This window comes from Salvelinus sp. IW2-2015, unplaced genomic scaffold, assembly GCF_002910315.2.
Source record: "Salvelinus sp. IW2-2015 unplaced genomic scaffold, ASM291031v2 Un_scaffold3231, whole genome shotgun sequence".
NCBI classification, from domain to species: Eukaryota; Metazoa; Chordata; class Actinopteri; order Salmoniformes; family Salmonidae; genus Salvelinus; species Salvelinus sp. IW2-2015.
In genome coordinates this window covers 13523-23799 of record NW_019944518.1, presented here as the reverse complement: position 1 = coordinate 23799, position 10277 = coordinate 13523, and the positions used below count along the sequence as shown (strand labels likewise).

The following is a 10277-nucleotide window of genomic DNA, read 5'->3' as shown; positions in this document are numbered from 1 at the left end:
CCAATCTGCGTATTTCTCCAAAGCTCAGTTGTCCTGAGTCTGCACAACACTGCCAGGACCTAGGTCAAGGGAGACACTCAAGTTTTTAATCTATATCTCTTGACACCTTGATGAAAAAGTCATGGCCTCTAAACCTTCAAGCTGCATACTGGACCCTATTCCAACTAAACTACTGAAAGAGCTGCTTCCTTCCAGCCTCTATGTTGAACATAATAACGCTCTCTATCCACGGATGTGACCAAACTCACTAAAGTGGCAGTAATAAAATCCTCTTGAAAAAGCCAAACCTTGACCCAGAATGTTTTTTTTTAAACTATCGGCCATATCGAATCTCCTCTCAACATTTTTTGAAAAAAGCTGTTGCACAACAACTCACTGCATTCCTGAGACAAATAATGTATATACGAAACGCCAGTCTGGTTTTAGAACGCACTGACTTGCACTGGGATGCACTGGGACTGCACTTCACTGGTGAAGGTGGTAAATTACCTTTTAGTGGTCAGACGAGGCCCTGATCTGTCCTCGTGCTCTCACCTAGTGCTGCTTTTGATACCATCGATCACCACATTTTTGGAGAGTGGAAACCCAAATTGGTCTACAAGGACAAGTCTGCCTGGTTTAGATCTTATCTGTCGGGAAAGATATCAGTTTGTCTCTGTAGATCGCTTGTCCTCTGACAAATCAACAGTACATTTCGGTGTTCCTCAAGGCTCCGTTTTAGGACCACTATTGTTTTTCTATATATTTTACCTCTTGGTGATACATAATATTACCTTTCACTGCTATTGCAACGACACATTTCGATGAAACATAGTGAAGCCAAAATGGCCCTCGCTGAAGCCTGTGTTTCAGACATAAGGAAGTGGATGGCGGCAAATGTTCTACTTTTTAAACTCAGACATGTTAGTTCTAGGTCCCAGAAACAAAATATATCTTCTGTTGAATCTGAAATTAGTCTTGATGGTTGTTACAGTCATCTCAAATAAAACTGAAGGACCTCAGTGGTACTCTGGACCCTGTTCTCTCTTTTGACAACACTTCAAGACTGTTCTTTTTTCCCCCATCTACATAACATCTGACTTTCTGTCCAAAATGATGCATAAAAATTCATCCATCACTTCTAGGTTAGACTACGCAAATGCTCTACTTTCTGCCTACCCGGATAAAGCACAAAAAACTTCAGTTAGTGCTAAACACGGTGCTAGAATCTTGACTAGAAACCCAAATTTGATCATATTACCCAGTGCTTACTCTGGCTTCCTGTTAAGGCTAGGGCTGATTTCAAGGTTTTACTGCTAACCTACAAAGATTACATGGGTTGCTCCTACCTATCTTTCTGATTTGGTCCTGCCGTACATAACCTACACGTACACTACGGTCACAAGACGCAGGCTCCTTACTGTCCCTAGAATTTCTAAGCAAACAGCTGGAGGCAGGGTTTCTCCTATAGAGCTCTATTTTTATGGAATGGTCTGCCTTTCCATGTGAGAGACAGCAGACTCGGTCTCGACCTTAAAGTCTTTATTAAAGACTCATCTCTTCAGTAGGTCCTATGATTGAGTGTAGTTGGCCCAGGAGTGTGAAGGTGAACGGGAGCCTGAAGAACGAACGCCCTTGCTGTCTTGCCTGGCCGGCGTTCCCCTCTCTCCACTGGGATTCTCTGCCTCAAACCCTATTACAGGGCTGAGTCACTGGCTTACTGGTGCTCTTCCATGCCGTCCCAGGAGGGTGTGTCACTTGAGTAGGTTGTCACTCACGTGATCTTCCTGTCCGGGTTGGCGCCCCCCCTTGGGTTCGTGCCGTGGGGATATCTCTGTGGGCTATACTCAACCTTGTCTCAGGATGGTAAGTTGGTGGTTGAAGATTACCCTCTAGTGGTGTGGGGGCTGTGCTTTGCAAAGTGGGTGGGGTTATATCCTGCCTGTTTGCCCTGTCCGGGGTATCGTCGACGACACAGGTCTTCCTGACCCATCCCGGTCTCAGCCTCAATATTTATGCTGCAATAGTTTGTGTTCAGGGGGCTAGGGTAAGTCTGTTGTATCTGGAGTATTTCTCCTGTCTTATCCAAGAGAAATGAATGAATTTAAGTATGCTCTCTCTAATTCTCTCTCTTTCTCTCGGAGACCTGAGCCCTAGGACCCATGCATCAGGACTATCGCGGCCTGATGACTCCTTGCTGTCCCCAGTCCCACTGGTCGTGCTGCTGCTCCAGTTTCAACTGTTCTGCCTGCGGCTATGGAACCCTGACCTGTTCACCGGATTGCTAGCTGTCCCAGACCTGCTGTTTTCAACTCTCTAGAGACACGCAGGTGCGGATGAGATAATCTGAATGATCGGCTATGAAAAGCCAACTGATATTACTCCTGAGGTGCTGACTGTTGCACCCTCTACAACCACTGTGATTATTTCATCTGACCATGCTGTGGCATCTATGAACATTTGAACATCTTGGCCATGTTCTGTTATAATCTCCACCCGGCACAGCCAGAAGAGGACTAGGCACAGCCAGAGAAGACTGGCCACCTCATAGCCTGGTTCCTCTCTAGGTTTCTTCCTAGGTTCTGGCTTTCTATGGAGTTTTTCCTAGCCTCGTGCTTCTAACCTCATTGCTTGCTGTTTGGGTTTTAGGCTGGTTTTCTGTACAGCCCTTTGTGACATCAGCTGATGTAAGAAGGGCTTTATAAATAATGTGATTAATTGATTTGAACACAGCAACGCCAGCCAAATCCTCACCACAACCAGTCGAGACAAACCCTGACCACACCCTATATAAGCTCCCCCAGATCAGACCTATGGCCCTTCTGCTCCCTCATGTCCCCAACCAGCGCAAGGACCTCAACATGACAGCCACACATTGCCCAGGCCGTGAGCAGAGCAACAGGCCCAAACCCACTAATACACCAAACGCCATCTGCAACCTAAAAGTAATGTATCAGATGTCAACATGCTGCTGCCTACGGTAAATGGTCCGGTCTAAACCACACGAAAAACACCATCCTGAATATACAAGGTCTGATGTCACCTGCCTTTGGCCTAAAGAGCAGGAACTCAGACTTCAAAGAAATTGGAAATACAGACTATGTCATTCTACAAGAAACACGGTATAGAGGAGACGGACCCATGGTTGCCTTCTAGGTTACAGGAAGACTGATAGTCCCAGCACCAAACTACCAGGTGTGAAACAGGGAAGAGACTCAGGGGGTACCCCATTCCAGGTGACTACCTCATGAAGTGGTTGAGAGAATGTCAAAAGTTTGCAAAGCTGTCATCAAGGCAAAGGGTGGCTACTTTGAAGAATCTCAAATATAAAACATATTTTGATTTGTAACACTTTTTTGGTTACTACATGATTACATATGTGTTATTTCATAGTTTTGATGTCTTCACTATTATTCTACAATGTATAAAATAGTCAAATAAAGAAAAACCTGGCATGAGTAGGTGTGTCCAAACTTTTGACTGTACTGTACATGAAGGTAGGGGTAATATGACTATGCGTAGATAATAAACAGAGAGTATCAACAGCGTAAAACAAACAATGTAGTAGTCGGGTAGCCATTTCATTTTGCTGTTTCAGCAGTTTTATGGCTTGGGGTAGAACCTGATGACTCGCCTGCATCCAGCGCTAGCTGTGCCACCAGAGATTCTGGGGTTCGAGCCCAGGCTCTGTCGCAGCCGGCCGCGACCGGGAGGCCCATGGGGGGCGCACAATTGGCCCAGCGTCGTCCGGGTTAGGGAGGGTTTGGCCGGCAGGGATATCCTTGTCTCATCGCGCACTAGCGACTCCTGTGGCGGCCGGGCACAGCGCACCTGACCAGGTCGCCAGGTGTACGGTGTTTCCTCCGACACATTGGTGCGGCTGGCTTCCGGGTTGGATGTGCATTGTGTCAAGAAGCAGTGGCTTGGTTGGGTGTTGTTTCAGAGGACGCATGGCTCTTGACTTCGCCTCTCCCGAGTCCGTACGGGAGTTGCACGATGAGACAAGACTACTACTACAATATACACAATTGGGGAGAAAAAAGGGTAAAAAAAAAAAAAGTAATTTTGCTCGTCTGGTAGGCTTGTGTCACTGAACCTCGCGGCTGGGCTTCACTTTCGTAGTCCGTAATAGTTTGCCAGCCTTGCCACATCCGACGAGCGTCGGAGCCGGTGTAGTAGGAGTCGATCTTAGTCCTGTATTGATGCTTTGGCCTGTTTTGATGGTTCGTCGGAGGCATAGTGGGATTTCTTTATAAGCGTCAGGGGGGTTAGAATCACGCTTCTTGAAAGTGTCAGCTATACCCTTTAGCTCAGTGCAGACATTGCCTGTAATCCATGGCTTCTATGCATGGTCACTGTGGGGATGACGTCGTCAATGCACTAATTMATTAAAATCGGTGACTGATGTGGTATACTCCTCAATGTCATCAGATGAACCCCCCAAAATATTCCAGTCTGTGCAAGCAAAACAGTCACTGGTACTTCCAGCTTAGTTTTTGCTTGTTAGCAGGAATCAGGAGAATATAATCAATGGTCAGATTTGCCAAATGAACGGCGAGGGAGAGCTTTGTACGCATCTCTGTTTGTGGAGTAAAGGCGGTCTAGAGTTTTTTTCCCTCTGGTTGCACATGGGACATGCTGGTAGAAATGAGGTAAAACGTATTTAAGTTTCCCTGCATTAAAGTCCCCGGCCACTAGGAGCGCCYCTTCTGGATGAGCATTTTCTTGTTTTCTTATGGCCGTATACAGCTGGTTGAGTGCGGTCTTGGTGGCAGTAGTTGTTTGTGGTGGTAAATAGACAGTTATGAAAAATATAGATGAAAACTCTCTTGGTAAATAGTTTGGTCTACAGCTTATCATGAGATACTCGACCTCAGGCGAGCAAAACCTTAAGGCTTCCTTAATATTAGATTTTGTGCACCACCAGTTATTGACAAATAGACAGACCGCCACCCCTTGTCTTACCGGAGGCAGCTGTTCTATCTTGCAGATGCATGAAAACCTTCGCCCCAGTCTGAGGTCCTGAGCGCTCCGGAGCAGGTTTTCATTAAGGATCTCTCTGTACTTTGCTCTGTTCATCTCTCCCTCAATCCTGACTAGWCTCCCAGTCCCTGCCACTGAAAAACCTACCCACAGCACAATGCTGCCACCACCATGATTCATCGTAGGAATGGTGTCACGTTTCGTGTTTTTTGGCAAACTCCAAGCAGCCTGTCATGTGCCTTTTARTGAGGAGTGGCTTCAGTCTGACAATTCTACCATAAAGGCCTGATTGGTGGAGTGCTGCAAAGATGGTTGTCCTTCTGGAAGGTTCTCCCATCTCCACAGAGGAACTCTAGAGCTCTGTCAGAGTGACCATCAGGTTCTTGGCCACCTTCCTAACCATGACCCTTCCCCCGATTTCTCAGTCTGGCCAGACGGCCAGCTCTAGGAAGAGTCTTGGTGGTTCTAAACTTCTTCCATTTAAGAATGATGGAGGCCACTGTGTTCCTGGGGACAGTCAATGCTGCAGACATGTGTTGGGACCCTTACCCAGNTGAGGAGTGGCTTCAGTCTGACAATTCTACCATAAAGGCCTGATTGGTGGAGTGCTGCAAAGATGGTTGTCCTTCTGGAAGGTTCTCCCATCTCCACAGAGGAACTCTAGAGCTCTGTCAGAGTGACCATCAGGTTCTTGGCCACCTTCCTAACCATGACCCTTCCCCCGATTTCTCAGTCTGGCCAGACGGCCAGCTCTAGGAAGAGTCTTGGTGGTTCTAAACTTCTTCCATTTAAGAATGATGGAGGCCACTGTGTTCCTGGGGACAGTCAATGCTGCAGACATGTGTTGGGACCCTTACCCAGATCTGTGTTTTGAAAACAATCCTGTCTCTGAGTTCTATGGACAATTTCTTCGACCTCATGGCTTGGTTTTTGCCCTGACATGCACTGTCAACTGTGGGACCTTGTATAGACAGGTGTGTGCCTTTCCAAATCATGTCCAATCAATTGAATTTACCACAGGTGGACTCCAATCAAGCTGTAAAAACATCCAGGATGATCGATAGAAACAGGATGCACCTTAGCTCAATTTCAAGTCTCATAGCAAAGGGTCTGAATATTTATGGAAATATTATATTTCCGTAATTTTTTTACATTTGCAAACATTTCTAAAAACCTGTTTTCATTATGGGGTATCGTGTGCATTTCCGAATGCAACATATACAAAAGTATGTGCACACACCCTTTCAAAATTAGTGCATTCAACTATTTCAGACGTTTCTGTATAAAATGCAATCTCAAGACAAGCCTTACTCAAAATCTCATTGACTTTCAACGTGGCACCGTCATAGGATTCCACCTTCCCAACAAGTCAGTTTGTCAACTTTCTGCCCTGCTAGATCTGCCCTGATCAACTGTACGTGCTGTTATTGTGAAGTGGAAATGTCTAGGAGCAACAACGGCTCAGTCGCGAAGTGGTAGGCCACACAAGCTCACAGAACCTGACCGCTGAGTGCTGAAGCAAAAAAGTAAAAATCGTCTGTCCTCGGTTGTAAAATTCTGTTCCAAACTGCCTCTGGAAGCAACGTCAGCACAATAACTGTTCGTCGGGAGCTTCATGAAGTGAGTTTCCGTCACTGAGCAGCCGCACACAAGCCTAAGACCACCATGTGCAATGTCAAACGTCGGCTGGAGTGGTGTAAAGCTCCCCGCCATTGAACTATGAAGTACTGGAAACGCGTTGTCTGGCGTGATGAATTACGCTTCACTATCTGGCCGAAGAACGCAACCAGCCCCAATGCATAGTGCCAACTGTGAAGTTTGATGGAGAAGGAATAATGGTCTGGGACTGTATTTCATGGTTAAAYCTAGGCCCCTTAATTCCAGTGAAGGGAAATCTTAATGCTACAGCATACAATGACATTCTAGACGGTTCTATGCTTCCAACTTCCCTGTTTCAGCATGACAATGCCCTCGTGCACAAAGCAAGGTCCATACAGAAATGGTTTTGCGAGATCGGTGTGGAAGAACTTGACTGGCCTGCACAGAGCCCTGACCTCAACCCCATTGAAACAACTTCGGGATGAATTGGAACACCGACTGCAAGCCATGCCTAATCGCCCAACATCAATGCCCAACCTCACTAATGCTCGTGGTTGAATGGAAGCAAGTCCCCGCAGAAAAAGTTCCAACATCTAGTGGAAGACTTCCCAGAAAAGTGGAGGTTGTTACAGCAAGGGGGACCAACTCCATAATAAAAGCCCATGATTCTGGAATGAGATGTTCAACGAACAGGTTGTCCACATAATTTTGGTAACGTAGTGTACAAAAATAAATACATCATTGGACGTATAGACATTATGGACAGTATGTGATAGAATATGTAGTATATCTGTTGAATATGTAGGACAGTACAACCAAAAACACAAACACACACACACACACACACACACACACACACACACACACACACACACACACACACACACACACAGTTGAACAGGATGGCCTTGACTAGAATACATATATACATATGAAATGGTAAAACAGTTATAACATGATTTAAGTGGCAGGTGTTCCATGCTATGTACATAGGGCAGCAGCCTCTCAGGTGCAGGGTGAGTAACCGGGTGATAGCCGGTAGTGACATTGACTAAAGTTCAGAACAGGTTACTGGGTGGCTAATGGTGGACTTTTAACAGTCTGATGGCCTGTCAGCATCTCGGAACCGCTTTGACATACCTGTGCCGTCCTCACCTTCTGGATGGAAGCGGGGTGAACAGGCCATGGCTCGGCTGACTGAGGTCCTCGATTGATCTTTTTGGCCTCCCTGGATGCTGGATGCTGTCCTGGAGGGCAGGTAGTTGTCCCCCGGTGATGCGGTGGGCAGATCGCACCACCCTCTGGAGAACCCTGCGGTTGTGGACGGTGCAGTTTGCTACCAGGCGGTGATACAGCCCAACAGGATGCTCTCAATGGTACATCTGTAAAAGTTTGTGAGGGTCTTAGGTGCCAAGCCAAATTTTCTTCAGCCTCCTGAGGTTGACGAGGTGCTCTTGCGCCTTCTTCACAACACTTCTGTGTGGGTGGACGATTTCAGGTTGTCAAAGATGTGTACACCGAGGAACTTGAAGCTTTTCACGTTCTCCACTGTGGTCCCGTCGATGTGGATAGGGGGCGTGCTCCCTCTGCTGTCTCCTGTAGTACACAATCGACTCCGCCAGGACCCTCACCTCCTCCCTGTAAGCTGTCTCGCCGTGTTGTATATATAAGGCCTACCACTGCTGTCGTCTGCAAACGTGATCATTGATCATATACATGATTAATTACAAATCTTAGATAGCTATTAAAGACTACCAGAACCCACTGGATACTCAAATTACATTGAATGAACTACAGGACAAAATACAAAACGTCCAACCCAAAAAGGCCTGTGGTGTTGATGGTATCCTCAATTAAATGATAAAATACATAAACCAGAATTCCAATTGGCAATACTTCAGCTCTGGCATCRTCCCCAATATTTGGAACCAAGGACTGATCACCCCAATCCACAAAGTGGAGACAAATTTGACCCCAATAACTACCGTGGGATATGAGTTAACAGCAACCTTGGGAAAATCCTCTGCATTATCATTAAAAACAGACTTGTACGTTTCCTCAGTGAAAACAATTTCCTGAGCATACAGTATGTCAAATTGGCTTTTTACCAAATTACCATGCGACAGACCACGTATTCAACCTGCACACCCTAATTTCAAAAAAATCTAAAACAAAGGCAAAGTCTTCTCATGCTTTGTTGATTTCAAAAAAGCTTTGACTCAATTTGGCATGAGGGACTGCTATACACATTGATGGAAAGTGGTGTTGGGGGAAAAACATTCGACGTAAAATCAATGTACACAAACAAGTGTCCAGCTAAATAAGCAAAACACAGAACATTTCTTTCCACAGGGCCGTGGGGTGAGACAGGGATGAAGCTTGAGAGCCACCCTCTTCAACATATATATCATGAATTGGCAAGGGCACTAGAACAGTCAACAGCACCCGGCCTCACCCTACTAGAATCTGAAGTAAAATGTCTCCTGTTTGCTGCTGATCTGGTGCTTCTGTCACCAACCAAGGAGGGCCTACAGCCCTACCTAGTTGCCCTAGAGCACACAAAAAACTATACCTTCCTCGGCCTTAACATCAACAAAGCCTTGAACAATCTGAGAGACAAAGCAAGAAGGGCTTTCCACGTCACCAAAAGGAAGATAAAATTCGACATCCCACGTAGACCAGAATTAGGSCGATACCCGCTAATGATTAAAATCCAGAAAAGAGAAGCTAAATTCTACAACCACCTAAAAGGAAGCGATTCCKAAACTTTCCATAACAAAGCCATCACCTAAAGAGAGATGAACCTGGAGAAGAGTCCCCTAAGCAAGCTGGTCCTGGGGCTCTGTTCACAAACACAAACAGACCCCACAGAGCACCAGCACAGCAACAGTAACACAATTAAACCCAACCAAATCATGAGAAAATAAAAAGATAATTACTTGACACATTGGAAAGAATTAACCAAAAAAACTAAGCAAACTGGAATGCTATTTGGCCCTAAACAGAGAGTACACAGTGGCAGAATACCTGACCACTGTGACTGACCCAAACTTAAGGAAAGCTTTGACTACGTACAGACTCAGTGAGCATAACCTTACTATTTAGAAAGGCCGCCGTAGGCAGACCTGGCTCTCAAGAGAAGACAGGCTATGTGCAACACTGCCCAACAAAATGAGGTGGAAACTGAGCTGCACTTCCTGACCTCCTGCCAAATGTATGACCATATTAGAGACACATATTTCCCTCAGATTACACAGACCCACAAAGAATTAGAAAATAAATCCAATTTTGATAAACTCCCATATCTATTGTATGAAATACCACACAGTGTGCCATCACAGCAGCAAGATGTGTGACCTGTTGCCACAAGAAAAGGGCAACCAGTGAAGAACAAATACCACTATAAATACAACCCATATTTATGTTTAATTATTTTCACTTTAACTATTTGCACATCGTTACAACACTGTACATAGACAATGACATTTGAAATATCTCTATTTCTTTGAAACTTTTGTTTCAAAAACACATGCACATTTGTGGCCTGCTGGAGGTCATTTTGCAGGGCTCTGGCAGTGCTCCTCCTTGCACAAAGGCGGAGGTAGCGGTCCTGCTGCTGGGTTGTTGCCCTCCTACGGCCTCCTCCACATCTCCTGATGTACTGGCCTGTCTCCTGGTAGCGCCTCCATGCTCTGGACACTACGCTGACAGACACA

General features: G+C 45.8%; 1 protein-coding gene across 1 annotated transcript in view; it reads right to left on the bottom strand.

Annotated features, from left to right (window-relative positions):
* The window catches only part of LOC112075544 (1,4-alpha-glucan-branching enzyme), a gene marked incomplete at its 5' end in the record, with an annotated part of 40230 nt that overhangs the window by 27974 nt on the left and 1979 nt on the right, over window positions 1-10277 (bottom strand). The window lies entirely within an intron of this gene.